At 40.8% G+C, this 19,272-nt stretch overlaps 1 protein-coding gene across 1 annotated transcript in view; it reads left to right on the top strand.

Moving 5' to 3' along the window:
• The window catches only part of LIN28B (lin-28 homolog B), a 92,106-nt gene that overhangs the window by 19,405 nt on the left and 53,429 nt on the right, over nt 1–19,272 (top strand). The window lies entirely within an intron of this gene.

Here is a 19,272-nt window from a genome sequence, read left to right as displayed (position 1 = left end):
AAACTATCATTCAGTGTGCTTGTTTTTACTGTTTGCGAGTGCTTCACAACCTTTAAAATGCCCCCAAAACTAATTATATAACAGTATTATTTGTATGAACTTATCATATTGAATGTTCGTCTAAATTTCTTGCAGCACATTCAGCTGTGCCACGTACATCAAGAGAAATGTGACTCCTCTTTACATCTTATGTGGCAGGAAATACTCCATTGGCTTCCTTTGTTCATTTTCACCAGGGTCTTCGTTAGTTTAAGTGTAGCTTTTCCATTTTGTGGACAAAGCTTTTGAAATTCCTGGCATTTCAGGTCTGAAAGAGGACTAACTTGGCAGATAATTATTTACTGATAATATGCAAGAGAATAGAAATGTGTACTGATCTGTGGCTTTCTCCACTTATCATGTAGAAAGTTTAGTATGGGGGGTTTTGTTGTTGTTTAATTCCAGTGGTTTAGCAAAGTTAATCTGAATTTGTATGTCTTGCTAGCAGATTGTTCTTCTAGGCACACTCGCATCTCTTTACCAAATTTTTAAAGATGATGGACAAAAAAAAGCTAATTATCTCCTTTTATTAAATCTGCATGGAACTAAGTTATCAAACAATAAGGGTACATGCTAAATACATATGAAAGACAGTAATCCTTGCTTCCTTTAAAAATTGGTTTGTTGAAAATTACTGATTACATTATTGTAAAATAATTGCGACACATGTATTAGACAAAATATCTTTGTGTCAAAAGCAGATGTGCAGATTTTGAAATGTCTGGTTTCCATGAATTTGACTGATTTTATAAAGAGCTTTCTGGTAACAGTGTTGCTATTAAAATGTTACCATTAAAAAGCTACATTCAAGCATTAAGAAATGAAATTAGCAAAATTAATTTAGATATTATGCAAAAAACCCACAACAAAATATTCATTATTAATTAATACAAGATCTCTTAAATATCTGCATACAAGCCTTGTTTTCATCTTCTACAGTGTTCACGCCTATTTCAGGAAAGACGTTTAACAATGTAGGTCAGTCTGGATTCTGCTGCATAAAGGAATGGCAGAGACCGATGCTAATTGTAACAGTGGTTTTTATATTTGTCAGTCCCCTTCTGGATCAGTGCATTGCAAATCCATATAATTAGTATCTAGAAGGGGCCAAAAGTAAAGATTCTGGGTCTTAATTTTTTCCGCTTGCCAAAAAGATTTGCCAGTCGGCTGTTGACTTCTCTGCTGTGCTACAGTTGGCATGGATGGAGGAAAACCTCTGGTCTTGCAAAGAATGAGCTATGATTTTTTTCTTGCATGGATGTTGTATTTATTGCGTGTTCAGTTGGCAATACTCAAGTAGGGCAGGTTGCTTCTAACACAAAAGTTGTCTTGGACTGCTGTGGTAATGAAGGGACTGTAGGATAAATGCTGTCAGTACCTCTCTCCCTTTAAAACGTGCGTGAAGGAAATCAGTGCAAATTGTTGTTGTTGTTGTTACGCCTATTTTTATCTACGATCATCACTGTGAACATAAACAACAGCAAAGCATTACCACGACAGGGAGCAAAACATCTGAAATCCGGTTCTCAGTTACAAATTTATAAAACGCGGGTTAATGGTTTGGCTGATGTAAAGACGGATGATTCAGCTCTGCTCCGTTTCGTGCCAGTGGCAGAGCAGGCGGGAAGCGTGGTGGTGGTGGAGGGGGGGTGATCTCTTTCTAACGCAGCGGTATAAACCCATCACCGGTTTTCACGCCTGGCTGAAGAACTGAGGTACATGAATTTAGGTAGGCGACGAGGTATTTGCAAGTGAGGTCTACTGCTGTTCCGGGGGTTTTCTTTCTCAGCAGGCCGTGTACCTGGGAGGCCGTAAGCCGGCCGGGCCCGAGGGCCGCGCTGAGGGGCCGCCGGGCGGGCGGGATCCTCCTTAAGGGCGGCAGGAATGCGCGGCCTCCCGGCTCAGGTTGCAGGCCCTCGATCCAACCGGGGAAGCCAGGGTCAGGGCTATTCATTGCCTATCGCTTCCTCGGGCCGTTTATAACCCAGTCCTCCCCTGGTGGTTAACTGCGGCCCAAGGAAGCGATTGATGTGAGAGAGTCAAAGATTTTCTCCTTGTTGCTCTCGTAATACGGTTTAAATTGTTTTTTTAAAAGCAAAGCTAAGGTAGCTCACAGCGCAGAGGCGTGGTTAGTATCTTTGAGAATCGGAGTGAGGATAGATGGAAACAGCCGTCGGAGGGTCACGGTTGTCGGAGGGGCAGCACCTCTGCCGCCACTGGACGTAACGCTGCGCCCCGTCTCTTCGGCAGTAACACCCGCGCTTGCCGCCCGCTGCAGTGCTGGCGCGGGGCAGCGGGGATGATCACCGCTTCCCGTGCCGGAGGAGCAATTTACCGTCAGCCACAGAGCGAATTAACACGCGGCAAATGCCAGTTAACGAACTGGCAAACGCACGGTGTTCGTGCCGGCGCTTGGCAGCATCTGTTCATACGGGGGGCTACCGAAGACACAAACACTGTTAAGCTGAGCCGGGGTTAAGGCGAGCGCCCGACGCTTTCTTGTATCTCGGCATCCCACGCAGGAGGCCCGGCCGGGCCCGCGGGGCCAGCGGTCCCCGCACCAGGCCCCGGGCCCGCAGGAGGCGCGGGGGCTGCCCATCAAGATGGCGGCGGGGCGGGCGCCCCACCTGCGGCCCCGGCGCAGGCACGGTCTCTCCTTACCACTACCCGCGTCCCGGGGCCGCTTTTCGGCCCGCAGGCCGCACCCCGGGAGGGCGGCGGGCGGCCGATGCTACCCTTTGTTCCGCGGCCGCGGGGTCCTGCCCCTTCCTCCGCCCCCCCGGGAGGAAAGCGCGCCCGCGGGCGGGCGGACGGACGGTAAGGCGGTGTCACACGTGGGCAGCCCGGGAGGCGGCCCGCAGCCAGGGCCCGGCCGCTCGAGGCACGGTGCCTCTCCCGCACCTCTCGTTTTAACGGGGCTGCGGGCATGCAAGTGCGGAGAAGATCGCCCTCCCCGTCCCCGTTCTGCGGCGCGGGGGGGGCGGGGGAACGGCGGCCTCTCCCGCCGGGTAGCCGGTCACCTCTGGGGCTCCTGAGGAGGCCCGGGCGGGGGGGAGCCGCCCGGCCAGCCCCTTCCCCGGCCTGGGAGCCCACCCCGCCGGGAGCAACGGGTTGTAACGGAGGGGCTGCAGAGCTTGGGGATGGGGGGCGGTGGGGTCTCCCCACCACCCCCCCCCCCCCCCTTCACATGAAAAACGACTTTGAAAAGAAATGCAGCCTCCTTTTAAGGAGCGTATGAAACCTGAGCTAAGTGTTGCATTTGTTGTTTGCTCCGTTGGTGCTTAGGGGAAAAAGAATACTGGACGAGGAATTAAATGTGGGCATGATAGAAAGTTAGACATCTAGTGACTTTCTTAGACCTCCCAGGAAACAGCTAGGCTTCCCCTCTCGATGACCAAGCCAAACACGCTACTAAATAACACGCTGTGTTGAAGTACTGGTATTTACAGAAATATCTGAAATTTTAAAGAGAATACATTTTTACCGGCAACAAGTATCTTTTCTTAAACTTGTTAGAGCTCTTCAGTGGCGTTTTACCTCGCGGCTTACAGTTTCTCTTTAACTTCGGAGTGTTGTAACGTGACAACACAAAGGCTTTGCAAAATATTCAGCAGAATTATCTGCTTTTGTTTGTTCTGAAGGAGAACACAGTCCTTCACGCTAAAAAGTAATTTGAAAAGATTAATGATTGTAGGATTCCGATCTTGCAAACACTTGTTCTTTAAAGTAAGAACTATTCATGTAAATAAAAGGTTTTAAGATTAGGACCTTAAATATGCGACTTCTATAACTATTCACCCCTTAAAAATTATATTCTGCTTTAGTCTGGCCTTGGGCAAAGTTCCGCATTGACTCGATGGGATTTTTTTTTTTTCTTGTGTAAGAACTATACTTTCACTACTTAAAATACTTCTTTTAACTGAGGAAAGGATAGGTAGTTTATTAGGTTTTTTTCTTCTTAATACCACAAAAAAGTATGTGCTCATATATATACTTTATATACTATATACGAAGTGTATGTATTTCTTCCACAACAGTTCTGCTGCAAAGGAAATAAAGCAATCTTTAATAGCGCGGGTCTCAGTATGTTGATTTTTCCATCTATGTGGGTGAGTTGTGTAAAACGGTTCTACAAGTTCTCTGACGGTAGTTTATAGTAGTATAATTAAGACCAATATTTTTTACATTTGAAAACATAAAATGCACTTCTACGCTGTGAATGGCGTGTAATGATTCACCCTTCTGGGATAGTCTTTCCTATGGGGATGAGGTTGGTGTAGTGCCATTGACTATGACACATTTGTGTCAGTTGCTCCTTCCTCCCCCATCAGCAGCCAGCTCGCTGGAATCTCATGTTTTTTTCTGATAACATTTTTACTTGCAAACCATTTTTTTAGATGCATACGTTATGAAGGGAATTTGTACTGACAGAACCCTAAGGTTGCTTTGGTTGTTTAAAAATAGTGCAGGGATTAAAGGCTGCTTTACTTGTATTGTTAGCTTCAGGTAGGTGACACATGCTTTTTGAAAGTGTTTGTCAAGCAGAAGTATTTCACACTTCAAGTACAGATAATTTTGTCTCAGGTTTTCTATAGTTTTAATTAATTAACGTGCTGTCTGGCTGCGGATTTTCAATTAAACATAGGGTTGTTTTACAAAATGTACAGGTTTCTTACTGTACGTGTCAGATAATTGGAATATTTAGATAATGTTTCCTTTGGGGTTGGCAACTTATTTTACCCTTTCTATGTAAATTTATTTGTCTCTTTTTAAGGTTAGTGTTAAATGTTGCTTTTAAAATTCTAAGTAGTAGAAATACTTTTCTAAAATCACAAATCTCAGAAAGCCCAATAATTGTCATTCCATTACACCAGTGCTTTAATGTCATTTTGGTTGATGCACACCAAACTTTTCATTGCTGTTCTTGTGAGCCCCAGAATTATGCTGCATGGTTATTTTTAAATTAAGTAAGCATCTCTATTAATCTTGTAGGAAAAGTTGTTTGCTGAAGATGTGATATCATGCTAGGCTTTTGTTTTTTCCCTGGACAAAATCCTTGCTTGTTACAACCCTGCAGTTTCATTATTGCCTTAAGCCACCTAACTAGACTTTTGCTGGAAGAGGCAATCCCACCCCTTCCTCCACCCTGGCCTCCTGTTCCCACCTGGACCCCCGTGTCAATTCTGCTGCCTTGTAGCTGCAGAAGGAATTACAACCCTTTGCTCTTTGAGCTGAAAACTAGTAATTTATTTTTTCATGTTTGAATTTCATTTGTATCAGCAAGCTCATACGACTTTGGTTTTGCTACATGAAAATTGGAGCTAATTTGAGGAAACCAGTGGAAGTGTGCAGCCTGAGGAAATGCAGAATATGACCACTCCGTTTGGTGTCAGGACAGTGGTAGAGTGTAATTTTCAAGGAACTGAGCCAAAATAAAATGGGAGGTCTTGTTCCCTGAACTTCTCTTCAATCTCATTGAATTAACTTGCTAGCTAGGAAAAAACATCAGAGTGAGATTTTGCACGACTGCATCTCGCAGAACCTTCATCTTTGTTGGCGTACGCGCATCATGACTGCACCTTGTATCAGTGCTGTGCTTGGTCTGGCATTCATTTCCTTAGAAAGAGATGTTAACAGTCCAGCCCTGCAAATCAAGGATATGATGTCTATTTCTGTAACTTCTTAAAAAATAGAAGTATTTGAGAGTGAGTTTCCCGTTGTCATTGTTGACATTTAATTTGTGACTGCCCTGCTGGTGTGTAACTAGCAGGTATAATTGAGATGTCTCCTTTACCAGGTACACCTTTTACTTAATATTACAGGATGATCACAAGTTAAGCTCCCTTGAAGAGTCTCCATGACTTAAACTTTCTTAGCAGATCCTACATAATGCATATTATCTGAACTCAGTGGCTACTTCAACTAAGGTTCAGGGCCAACCAGTGCTACATCAAATAAGCCCTAAACAGCTTCTCTCCTGGTGCCCAAGCTCTGCTTCGAAACAGGCTGTAGCAGTAATTTTTGTTTCTCTTTTAAGGACGCTTGAAAAATATTTTCACCAAAATAAACCACTGAAATGTTCTGAAGGAACTGAGAAGTGTTTTTAAAGAATACTTCTTTAGTACGTGGACCTGTATACCATTCATAGTATTAGTTCAGTGCTGCAAAGCACTTGTTACCTGTGCCATACCTACAGGCTTAAGAAGTCAATTGGACTTCATCGGACTTGGCTGATGATGATCGTGGTCCTGAACTGAACTCTGTGCAGGACTCCCTTGCGCAGCAAGTTGCAGGACGGGCTCTCAATTTGTCTGAGAGCAGGTAGGACTGAATTCTGTCTGTGCAGGGTCAATGAAATTATGCTGCATGCTGCATACACATAACCTGGGCAGATTTAGTAGATACATTGAGAATGTTGAGGTCTGGGTGCTGCTAATTTAACATAAAGTTAGAAGGATGTTGTAGCTAATAAAAAGCAAGAGTGATTATCTTCAGATAGTTTATTGACACAAGTTGTGCTGTGGCTGGCTCGGGTGTACCATACTACAGATACAGTACGTTGCTACTGTACATTAGAGTCCACCCTTCTCCCCGAGGGCTGTTTGGTGAGGAGGTAATACAGATGTACATAAATTGAAGAAGCCTTTATTTATATATGTATATTCTATATATATTATATATATAATTTCTGTCAGAGGTGAGTGGCCTGAGGCAGCCTAGGATGGACAGGGTAGGAGTGCGAGAGATCCAGCAGCTCTTCAGGGCACTGCTGACAATCTACACTGGGAAGGGTCAGCGTGGTTTGGGAGAAACTGCTTTGCTGTTTTTAATTGAGAAAATTAAAGCTGTTTTTAATTGAGAAAAATGTACCCCCGAAATTTTGGGAAATATTTCTCTTATACAGATAGATTGCCGCTGATGAATGGAGCCTATCCAGTAGCAAAGCTCTGTGTTTAACAGCATTTGATCAGGATCCTCACAATAAAGTTGTCTTTCATGTATAAAATTATACATGGTTTGAATTTGTAGCTGCTTTTCTTGTAAATGCATCTAGGTATTTATTTTAGGAAGAAAAATTGCCAAGTGCCACTAAAAAAATTCAGTTCAACTGCAACATGTAACTGTGAGGAAATCATTACACGTTTCAGTAACCTTCATTTATTGCATAGATTAATGGTTCATTAAAGTAACTTGGCACTTTGTCTTGCAAACAATAATTTGTGGACCTTGTGCACTGATATTACATACATGGTCTGAGTGGATCACGGCTATACACAGTTGCCTTAATGTAAGACTGACCAAAGTAGATATGGCTGTTTCTGGCACACAGATAAGAATAAGGAGGATCTGAATACTGGGTATATTCTAACAAATAGAATTATTTGGCACATTATTCTAGCAAAGACTGAGTTAAGTTAACAAAACAGCATTTATCTTTATTTGTAGGTTGTTCTTCGGGTCATTATTGATTTCCAAATTTCAGGTAGTTATAATAAGTTACCATGGTGACATTAACAGTAAGCAATTTATCTTTTTTTCCAGTGGTTGGGGGAGGGTATGTTGCAAACAAAAGGAAAATTTAATGTAAGAAAGAATAAGCTGCTGGTGAGAAAATATTTTTAAAGGGAGTATAAGCTGTGAAAGTAATATTTGAAATATTTACGACTATAAAATGTAAATTTAATTTCCATTTAAAGGTATTTGTATAGCACAGGATTTTCTTTATTTATTTTACAAAATGAAATGATATCTAGCTTTTCTGAGCAAAAATATATAAATCTCTAATTTCACAAAGAGGAAACTTCATAAACTTATTTTCTCTCTCCCATCAGCTTAGTGTTTGTGGGTCAGCATTTTACCATAAACTCTTGATTTCTTTACAAATAGGATATAACCTACAGTAAATGAATAATTTTAGAATTGCCCCTGGAAATGTGGGGAGGTTGACCAAGGAAGAGTTTTTCTTTAACATCTTTTTTTTTAATTCTCAAGTAGTGATAAGGAAACACTACTTCGGGAGAGCTGAGCAAAATGCAGTGTACGCTGTAGGCATTTCTGCTGGCTTTCCTTCATCTTCTGCGGGTGCCCCTCCTCCATTTTGTTTTCCTTTTTCACAAGTTTTCTGGTTGTGCTCTCTCTTGACCCCACTGTGTCAGCTTGTAGCCACACAGGACACTGGTAAGATCAGAGAATACTACTGTTGGATTAAAACAAGAGTGCATGAGTCAGGAAAAAGACTGGAAAGGCAGCAAAAGAAAACTGAAGGTCTACTGTTTTATCTATAAAATAATGCAGTAGTCTTAAGCCAGGGCTTGAGGTTTTGTACGGATTGTTTGACATCTAATATTGAAAGATAGCACAGCTATTTGTAAAAAATCCCTAAATAGATTTTGTTAACATCTGTTTTTCTTGTGATTTGTTATTGCAATTCAGAAAAACAAGAATAGTTAAAAGCACTCTCAGTCTAAAAAGGCAAGCAAGTGCCAAATAGAATGATGATTTCCTTTCCAGTTTTCTACATTTCAAACAAGTTTCCCCAAGATAAACCCTTGAAAACCATGTAACACCATTTAAATATTAATCGGTCCTTATGAATGAATGCCTTTTTATTTATTCCTAAGAAATGACACCTCTGATCCGTGCATAAATATACTTTTTCATTCAGAAGTTGACCTTAACTTAGTGTTTTGTAATAATGATATTTTAAAACCTTATATTAACATATTTAACCTATTTCTTAGCATTAGTATTCTAGGTTCAGTGTTCTGTAGAACAGTGCATTCATCTACAGAATATAAGCAGAAAATACTTGTACTTTTGTGATAAAGTATGTTTATACCTGGCTAGTTGAGTAGATGATGAAGCTATTTAAAAGCGTTTTAGAAAGTGCTTCTTTAGACAAACATAAGAAACCTACATTCCTCTTGTCCTTACGCCTCCAAAGTAATATCCATCTTTAGTTTGATTTTCATCTTTCCTTTGGTAGGGTTTTAGCACTACCATTTGTTAACCATGTCATACACCTGAACACCAGGGAACGTATTCTCCAGTCAGTATTACATTTCCATGTTTATCAGTCATCATACTCCACATACAATGAGGGGAGGCATTCACAAGTCTTGTGAAATAGGTACAGTATCTGATTATAGAATCTCCTGAATACTGTGTTCAGTAACTTTAAACAGTCTTTAAAGAGAAAATACGTGTTGCATTAGTTCGCTATTTTTCTGTACCTGTGGGTCTGCTTTTCACATGTCTGACTATGGATTGAGTTTCTTGGCAACTACTGTTTGATTATATTAAAAAGTTGTGCAGAGACTTCTGTCAGGATCTGGAGATGAGAGAGGACGGCTGCTGAGCTGTGCTCACAGATACCAGGGTACAGGTTCTTGCTTAAATTAAGGCATGGGCCAGCTTAAACATAATTGCTGCAAACACCTGCCTGATGAGTAGCAGAAAGTCTCCCTTACTAACCACACTGGTATTACTCACTTTGTGGGCTTTAAGACTGCATATAGTGATAAATAAACCAGGATCAGGAGCCAGCTGAAGCAGTGGAGTGTGATCCTCTGTGCAGTGTAAGAGGTAGCATGTTGTTCCCTATCGTTTTTTTCTCCCCACAGCAACTGCTACTGCATCTGGCACATCTGGCAGAAGGGTGCGTGCCTGGTGGCATCGCTCTGGTCAGCAGTCTGAGCACAGTAACCCTGTCTTTTGGGAATGGGGCAGAAATGGGAAAGGAAAGAATTTTGCCAGATGAATGCTAAATTATGCTGTGCCACCTTCCTTCAGAGCCAGGGAATGATGCCCGAGCTGTTTAATTAGCAACGTATATGTAGTCTGAGACACAGAGGGATGGAGAGGCAGGAGAGACTGAAATGGGTGCATATGTGGCTGCCAGCAGATGTAGTCAGGAGCCTATGAATCACAATGTTTGTGGTAACGGTAAAATTTTTGTAGCCCACACAGTTTTGTTGACTTTTTTTTTATTTATTATTTTTCATTTTCTCCTCACCTTTCTGTTTAATAATAACAGATTGCAAAGATGGGTATTTTTGTTCCCTTTCCAAAAGGATTAGGACATAGTAAATTTTAAGAGATGAGAGGTCCTACAGTGGGTAGGTAAACCCACACAGGGGTTAGTTTGTACCTGGTTAAGGACAGCTTTGCAATAGATCTACCCCGTGCAAGTGGGATGGAGGCATTTGGCAGCAGTGCGGTTTCGTGTTGGCTTGAACTACAGGTGAAAGTGTCCTGAGCTGCGTACTGTTTAATGTGATTGAGTGAACTACTTGTGCCATGTGGGAGGTAACAGCAATTCACTAAGCACACGTGCAAATGCCATGTGTGGATGCACTGACTCATGTTAATGTAATTACCTCACTGTAATTGAGTTAAGTACAATTGATTTAACAGTAGTGAAGATGAGCCCACAGTTACAGTCTAAAATGTGAGTTCATATTTGATTGTCAGGGTTACTGATTCTTGCAGGAGGCTGAAAATTTTCTTCATAATACAGTGAATGAAGAATATGCTTAACTTCAGCCACATCCACAGTCCAAGTAGAACTTACCCAGATTGGTAGTTTTTGTTTCCTTGCATATATTTTCCAAATACTATGTGAGCTATGGATAATACACCTTTTGCAGAGTGGGAGGGATCAGCACTTTGTGCACAGCACCGTTTTATTTGATTAGCTGTTCTGTAGGCTGAGTTCCGATACCGAGGTAGAATCGTCTTTTCTTGTCACTTAATTGCTTTTGGGGGGATCTTATGGCAATAATTTCTAAAGCCCTGTGGTTCATTCACTGCTCTGCAAGCTTGATCTTTTCTCAGAAATGTTTTTAATTCCTGCTTTATATTAGTTCCCAGTTACTAAGAGGCTTAGCTATTTACCCAGACTTACTCCAACAGTAGTTGCCATCTCTAATTCAGTATGTTAGCATTTACTAATCCATGATTTTGGAGGCAATGTATCTGTGAAGATGGTATGAGAAAGGAGTTGAAAAAAATTATCTTGATTGGCTCATCAGCTAATGAGCTTATCAGACATGAGTTGTATAGATTTGGTGTATTATGTTAATACAAATAGATCTGCTTCCCAGTGGTTTTTTCAATTCAGAATTTTTTTCTCTTTTGTGTAGAGGTCTGTACTGGTCTTTGTAGTTATTGATAGCAAGGTTTTGTTACAAATTCCAAATTTTCCATGAAGAGTTCATCTGTGTCCCTCTGAGTTCTGACCATAGTGTGTGACTACTTTAATGAAACATCCCACAAAGAAAAATATTTTGACATTACTATTATTTACTAAACTTTGTTTGTCTTTTAAAGGTTTAGGTGACTGGTACTCTCAGGGTCTGATTTGACATCGCAGTTTAGCCCACTTAGGTTAGCTGCATGGAAAGGAGCAGTCTTGCCTGCTTTGCTCTTTCTGCGCTGGCCCAGGCTACAACTTGAGTCAGTTCAGCAAGGTAAACCTGTTTTGAAAACAAACCAAACACACACACACACACACCCTGCCCCCCCCCCCCCCCCCCAAACCAAACCAAACCACCACCCTTTTTTTGTAGAATTAATTTTGTGCTGGCATTGCTACCTAAACTAGTGATGACCCAGATGAATGCCAAACCTGGTACATGAGGTGGAGGAAGGAATCTGCATCCGCAGCTGGGAGGAGCAGAAAAGAGCTGCTCCCTTTTCCTGAAAAGGCCATCGTTTAAATTAAAAATGACATTAATGAGTTTATATGAGTAATTCTAACATTTTAGTTTTGTTGTCATTCCAGAAGTACTCAGTTTCTGAAAAGAGGATACTCCGTATGTATCTACATAGAGATACCCATATCCCTGTCTTTGTCCACACATATTCTTTGGAATTTAGTAAGATATTGTAGATTCAAACTGCTGTTTAAAGAGCCAGGTATTTTTATTTTACTAACAGTTCATTCGTAATGTTTCGGTTGGTTGGTTTGTTTTGGTTTTAGGAACGAAAATGTCTTATTTGGCCAAAAAACTTGCCTGGATGGCTTCTCATATTAAGTGAAATGGAGCAGAAAACAACAGGGACAAAACCAAAATATTACATGCAATTGTGAGTACAGGTTGTTACAGCATAAAACACAGCGAGTATATGTTACAAATCTAAGCACATGATTAAGCATATATTACCATTTCTTTATTAGAAATTCCAGTTAAGCCCTGAAGTTGAAGCATGTTAAGGACGCTAAAAATATTCCTGATGTTCTGATAGCGTATGATTGAGTCAGAAGGTTTTCAAGACTTGGGGGCAGGCTGTATCAGGAACGATGCAGTATTACTATTTGATCTAGAAAAAGGAACACAAAACAGATGCAACAAATGTTTTTATATATAATGGGTCATTAATAATGCATCGGGGGGGGGAGAGTTTTTCAGATTTCAGAAAAACGTCATTGATGGCCATCTATCTAGTAGTGATAGTTTAAACTTTGAGATTTGGTGGGTGAAGCTCCTGTTGCCTCGGCTGAGTTTTACCCTGGTTGGAAGCAGGAGGCTTTTTGACCAGTGAAAAAATTAGCTATTCCTATGAAGTCAAGGGCTCAGACACCTATGGTTGTTCAAACATCAGCAACCGTAATTGAGACCAAGCCTTGTCTGAATCTTTGTATAGACAAACCCAATGTTTCTGCCTTTATGTCTTATTCTTGGGACAGGGTGGTATGAGGCAGAAACCCAAAGGGACCAGTGCAAGGAGGGGGACTCTGTGTGTTGAAATAAACTAGTGACATTTGCAGTGTAAGCAATCCAGACCTCTGGCAGGCAAGCTCTGGGCTCTGTATATACAGAAACTTTTAACAATACTCAAAACCCTGTCCTCCTAGCAAAATTCTTGCTCCCAAAACAAGGAAGCATCACGTGTTACAAGCACTGAGGCAAGCTGCCTTGCTAGCCCGCGCCAGCCTCTCCAGGCTGAAGCCACAACCCAGCTACCTCCTGGCCCCGAGTCATCCTTGTAAAAGGATCCTGCGATGCTCCTGCTCAGTGTCAATCCCAGCAAGTACAACTCGGCTTACAGGGTGCCATTTTATTCCCTTAAGAGCAGTGATGTGGTAATCAGTGACCAGAAAGTATAACGAACTTCAAACAGAAGTACAATTTTTATAGAACAAAAAGCAACAGAGAGAAAAGGATCTTAAAATCCATAAGCCAGAGAGCATGTGAATGAAGTGGTATGCTATGTAATTTCCTGGGCTAAGTAACGCCCAGTTTCTCTATATGGCTGTGGTGGAGTCCCTTTGGGCCAGTCCATCTTTCTAGTTTCTGAACAGTGACCCTGCCCTTTCCATTGAGAAGGGCCTTTCTAACTCTTCAGTGTCTGTAATTTCCAAGTGGAATATCCATGTTACTTCATCCTGGATCCTAGCATTTGTCCAGGTTGTTACTTGCTGCTTTGCTGGGCTGTTCTTATGTGGAGCACTGCTGGAAAGCTTTCTGTCACTGCCCTGGCCATGCGCTTATTTGACTGATCATATGTAGCTGGTTCTCTGTCCCTTTCACCAGACAACAAATGACTTTGCTACTGGTTTTGATTTTATATGTGATAGGCCTCCATTCTGTATCATATCAGGCAATGAAAAATGGATTGGATAAATCTGTTATTTCCCAGGTGAGATAACTGTGGCTTAGGTGTCTGCGAGTACATTCAAAGTATATGTTTTCTTTGATGAGAATAAAAGGTTTTAGATGCCCATTTTCCTTCTGCGCCCTTTGGAAGACAGGGCAGAGGGATTGTTAGTTTTTAAAAGCTGCATCCATGGGACAGAAGTCAATCCCCATTTCTACTCTCTAACAAAGCTTTTCATTCACTTTAGGTTATGTCATTTGAGAAAAAAAACAGGTCCTAAGCAGTGCTGGGGTATCTGTTTGGTGGTTTACATTTCTTTAACTCTCTTCTAAATCAACAGCTCAACTGAAAATACAAACATTTTACTGATACAAGACTAATTCTTGCATGTTCAGCTGTTCCTAGTTTTAGTTGCTTACAGGAGGGAAGCCTGAGGTCTTGAGGTCTGTGGAGAACCATGCATCTCCAAGCTCTGTATCTGTTTTTATGGTGTCTCTTTTCTATGCATTTAAATGTCCTAACTCTGCCAGGAGCTGTCCCCTCCCTCTCTTTCAAGTTTCTCATGCTTGTTGTTAGCCTCAGGGGCTTGATTCTTTGGAAACACCGAGGGGTGATTAATCAAGCTAATTCGTGTTGACTTTAAAAAAACCAAACAATCTGACTTTAATTTTGTGTCATCTTGACGTTCTGTTTTCTTGTTAACATTTTTTTTAAATTTCTTATCTCAAAAATATCTTGCTGGTCTACATAACAGACAATTTATACACCTGATTACTCTGAAGAATATTCCTGTGTCCACAGAACAAAGCCAGCCATAAGAAATCCCATATGGTATATGAACTGCAGAAACTTCACAGGTGACTAATCATGAACATAATCTTACGTTTTCCTTGCATTCTTAAAATAATTATTCACATGACATAGTGGTCATGTCTAAGTGGTTTGGGAGGTGCAGAAGTACTGTGTAGCTATAAAGATAAAAGCTGTTTTACTAATTTGTCCTTAAGATCCATTGAATTGAAGGGGTATGCGTTTAAGAAAGTGAGATAGATTATGTAGGATTGGCCTCAAAATGATTCACATCTGTTCACCTGAACAGATGTAGGAAAGTCTCCTAAGTTTTGGGTTGGTTGGTTTGTTGTTTTTTTTTTCCTGTGTCTCTGTCCATGAGCACATTTTGCTCATGAGCAGAATGTTTTGTTTACCAGGCCTGTGTGGTCCTGTCGACCATGTTACTTACCTGTATCTTGGAAGAGGCGGTTGTTCATCTGTCATAACTGCCCTATGGGAGTTTTTCCCTGGGGTGTGGAAGTGCACTTCAAGCTCATGGTGTCCAGTCTCCTGACCAGCTGTGATCGTGTCACGGTGCCTGCTCTGGGTATGTTGCTGCACAGCTTGCCAAGTTTTCATGCAGAACTTTATGCAGCCTCATATCCAGACTTGGATAATCATTGTGTCCTCTGACACTGAAAAGGTGGTCCAAAAGCTTTGTCATCTTCTCCCTGCTGCGTAAGGCGGTGATCAGCTTCTGGAATTAGTGCACTGCTTCTTTGTGGATACAGCCATTAGTAGTGTATTTTTTGAACCTGCAGAATACCAAACAAGCAGATTTATCAGGTGAAATTTGTCAGCATAGTGAACCAAAGTGCAAGAGCTCTATGACAGAACATTTTCTTAGACCATGCCTGTCTAATTAGAGACATATTTATTGCGTTATCCAAAATTGCTGGAACTTTTTTCCCCAGAGGAGGTCTTAGCCTCGCTTGGGTATCAATAACTTCTTTGTCCGTCCGTCAATTAAATTCTTATCTGCTCATCTATTTATGCCTTTAATCCTACATGTGTTTTATAAGAGAAAACGAGACTCTCCATTGTTCATGTTTCCATCTGGCCAAGGCAGGCAGGTCTGCTCCCCAGCTCATCCCTGTGCACCCACTGTACAACCCCAGGGCTCTTGGGCCTCCTCTCTCAGGGCAGGAGAGGGATGTGCAACCCAAATCTGTATTTCCTCCCTATCATTGTATGGAGCCTGGATGACTCTTAACAACCGGTAGATCCTGCTCGTCCCCTTTCTTATCTGTAGCAGTTTTGAGTCTCCACCTGAAGATGGAGATAGTTTTTGACTAAGTGAGCAAAATTTGACTCTGCTTTAGAAGTGAGCATGTTCTCCAGCTATCCAAGCCTGGTGGAAATAAAGCACAGCATCTACTCTGTCTTCTCACCACTGGTACTTACATTGTTTCTAATTCTATTGCAGTACTTTCAGGGGTCTAATTAAGGTGGAACATGAGTGGCCTTTCAGGTGGGACTGCCATTCGTGTTGATGATGGCCTGCTTGCTACTACTATATTTTTGGGACTGCAGAAGACAGTAGTAACAAATCTTCCCTGAGGATTCACTGTGTTCCTACTCAAGATTTTCAAGTTATTTCACATAACAATTTCATCTACCATCTTCCAAACACACATGTACCAAAAACTTGAGTCATTCCCACACATAGTTTTTCAGTTTTTCCTAGTAAGTTTACTTCACTGCATCTCCAACCTCACTGCATCTCCACAGCTATTTGTAGCTATAACTGAGAGTCAAGGACTGCCCAAATAGGTGTTGACCCATGCTCAGGTGAATCTACTGGTACTCAGTGGAGTTCATTTAACCAGAGCTTAAGCAATTGCTCAGTAGCCTTCCTTCTCCTGTGCCTCTGCTGAATTCTGCTCATTTGCTGTCCCAACGGGTAATCTCTGTGGAAGCTGCTGGTGCAAGAACTGCTGGGCATACGCATCCTGTGTAGGTAGTGCCTGGATTAAAAAAAGCCTTTGTGGTTAAATACTGCAAAATACCTGTTTCCCCCCGTAGCTTAACATCTACAAGAGGTGTTTGCAGAATTCAAGTTACTGGCAAGTAATTTTTTCAGTCAGCAAGGGCTTTCTAGCTAACCTTTTATTATACTTTGTAATGGGCACCTTGTGTGGCCTAGTGTTTAATTTGGCCTCTGATTTATCTATTTGATCAAGCTAGGTTTTGGAGTTGGCTTTAAATTACACGTGCATTTGCACATGCACACATATGCACATACACATGTGTATAAACTGATACGGGAAAATCAAGTTTGTACAGTCAAGGAGGAAAAAACTTAGAAAATACTGAAGCTGAAGTTCCAAGACTAACCCCTTTTTATTTCTCTCCTTTAACTTGTACTTACTTGATTTTATGATCACCTACTACCTCCCCTCCCATAAAGTGTTGTGCTTTCAGATACAAATGGCTGCATCTTACATAGTAGCCAGAAAATAAGTGTTGGTGTGAATATGGTCATAAGATATGTCACTGAAAGGAGTCTAAATAAAGAAACAATACACAGAATTTATTGTTTCCCACAACTCAGCTGTGTTTCTTGCATTATAGTTATTATGTGATGTACCTCTGATTTTAGCCTTTGGAGCTTACACTTTCAAACAGTCCAATAAAAACAGAGCCTGGAATTTGTTTACTTCTAGTATTAAAAGCAAATAGCTCAGGGAGCAGGCCGCTTTTATTGGACCTGTAAAGGAGTAATACAGATGGTAGAGATTTCGGACTGTATTTTGTTTATCATGGGTTTGAGTTTTTTGGGGGTACTGAGATGTTGGCGTGTGGAGGGTTGGCAGCTTTCACTGATGTTAGGCAGTCTGTGAGACCAGACCATTGCATTAATGCAGCAAAAAGACTGAGTGGAAACATAAATATGTAGTAGTGAAAAGACTTCAGTTTTTATACAGTTCTGGGTTTTGTCCCATATGAAGTGTAATGTTATGAGGAGGAAAAGTCTTTGGCCAGAACTGAGAGGAATAAAATCATTATGCAGAGGACTGTTTTAATGTTATTACAGATGGGTACAATAGAAATAAACTTCTTGGAAGTTAAGAAAACGTAACTACTGCAAAGCCAGTGTCCCTGGTCTTGCGATGCCTTTGCCTGGAAAGGGTATTTGGAAGAGAACATACTCACTTGTTGTTTGTGCTCCCTTTGACAGCCAGGATCTGTACCCTCGACAGGCAGAGGAAATCTGAGCATGCCACATATGCCTCCTGTGCCCTGTGAAACAATGTGCTTTTAGTATTGAAGGAAGGACAGGGGAGAGTCTACAGCTCAAGTCATGGTATTGAAAGGATATTACTAGGTGATGCAGCTAAACCATAAATATGTGTTTGGAAGGATTTCTCCTGTGGAATGTTTGCCTTATAACTGCATCAGAACTAGTCACCTGCCTGCATTTCTGAATGAGATGTGTCTCGCATGTCTGAGGTGTAACCAACCCACAAAAGCAAACTAATTCAGAATTAGCAGGCTGATACTTTCTGGGTCTGCTCTCCCCCATGAGTGTTGATGGGAGCTGTGTCAGCAGATTGTAAGAGGAAAGACTTGTCCTTAAGGAACCCCTTTGTGTCTTCCTGCTGCAGCTGGTCTGACCCTCTTTCAGGAGGCCTTGGGAAACATTTACATTCTTTGGCAGAGCATGCTAAAATTAGGGCATAAAAATGACAGATTCAATATTGGAGTCTTAAATAATATTTAAGTAGTCTTGCATTGTGTAATCTGAGCAGAAGTCAATGTTACTGTCATTTGATTAATGCAGTTGTATGTATGATATTCCAGTTTCACAATTACTTCCTCAATAAATATAATCATAACTATAGTAATAAGATACTATTTTAAAAGTAAAGTTTTTTCAAGCATTTCTGAGTACTTCCCCAATACCTGTGATAATAAATTTAAATAGTTTATCTTTTACAGTTAAAATCCTTTGTCCTCTTCCATAAAAATCACTGTAATCTGCCTGCCATTTACTTTAGAAGGGTTTTGCCTTAAATGCTGTTTTCTCATTTGTATCACTGTAAATTCAGAGGTGTTTCATTGAAACATGGGACGTGTCCTTTGTAACAGAATATAGCTTATGCTTTGATAACAGAAGTGGCTCTGAACCAACCATTTCTGTCAGCTTTTAAAATGCAGCTGTTTAGAGAACTAGTTCACAGTAAAGTTACAAATTAAATACTCTCCCAAATAATAATTTAAAGGTGCTGCTAAGTTCAAGTTACTTTTCCAATCATCAACGCTATCTCCTTCTACTGCTGTGTATTTCTAAAAAATAATTTAATTTGAAGTTACCCGCTCATTTCCTGTTGTCCAGACTGTGTTAGACAATTTTTTGTCTATTACTAGTTTCACTGCTTTCTAGTACCTTAACTGTCATGTATTTAGATGATCTGCCACTCCCTTCCCTCCAAAAAAAAGTGATAAAGGTTTGAAGTATAAAATAACCTTGTGCTCATTCTTCCTCCAAGACAAAAGTGTTCTTTTATTCAAATATCTGAATATCTAATCAATATTTTTAATTCTGATAAAATTGTATCTAATTAAGATATAGCTGACTATAACTTTAAGTTGGTAGAACTGATGGGATACTAGATTATCTAGTACTAGATTTAAAAACTTGAAAAATTAGTAAACATATAATCTGCTGTACAAGAATAGCTAAGGAAGATTAACCATAATAAAAAAAACATAGAAATACTAAAGAACTTGAATCATAAATCAGGAATTGTTAATACAGCATAAATGTTGCTGTTTAATTTTGCTCTTAAGGAAAAA

This window comes from Harpia harpyja, chromosome 3 (assembly GCF_026419915.1).
Source record: "Harpia harpyja isolate bHarHar1 chromosome 3, bHarHar1 primary haplotype, whole genome shotgun sequence".
NCBI classification, from domain to species: Eukaryota; Metazoa; Chordata; class Aves; order Accipitriformes; family Accipitridae; genus Harpia; species Harpia harpyja.
Note: the sequence above shows the minus strand (reverse complement) of the source record. Positions and strands in the feature narration are given on the sequence as shown.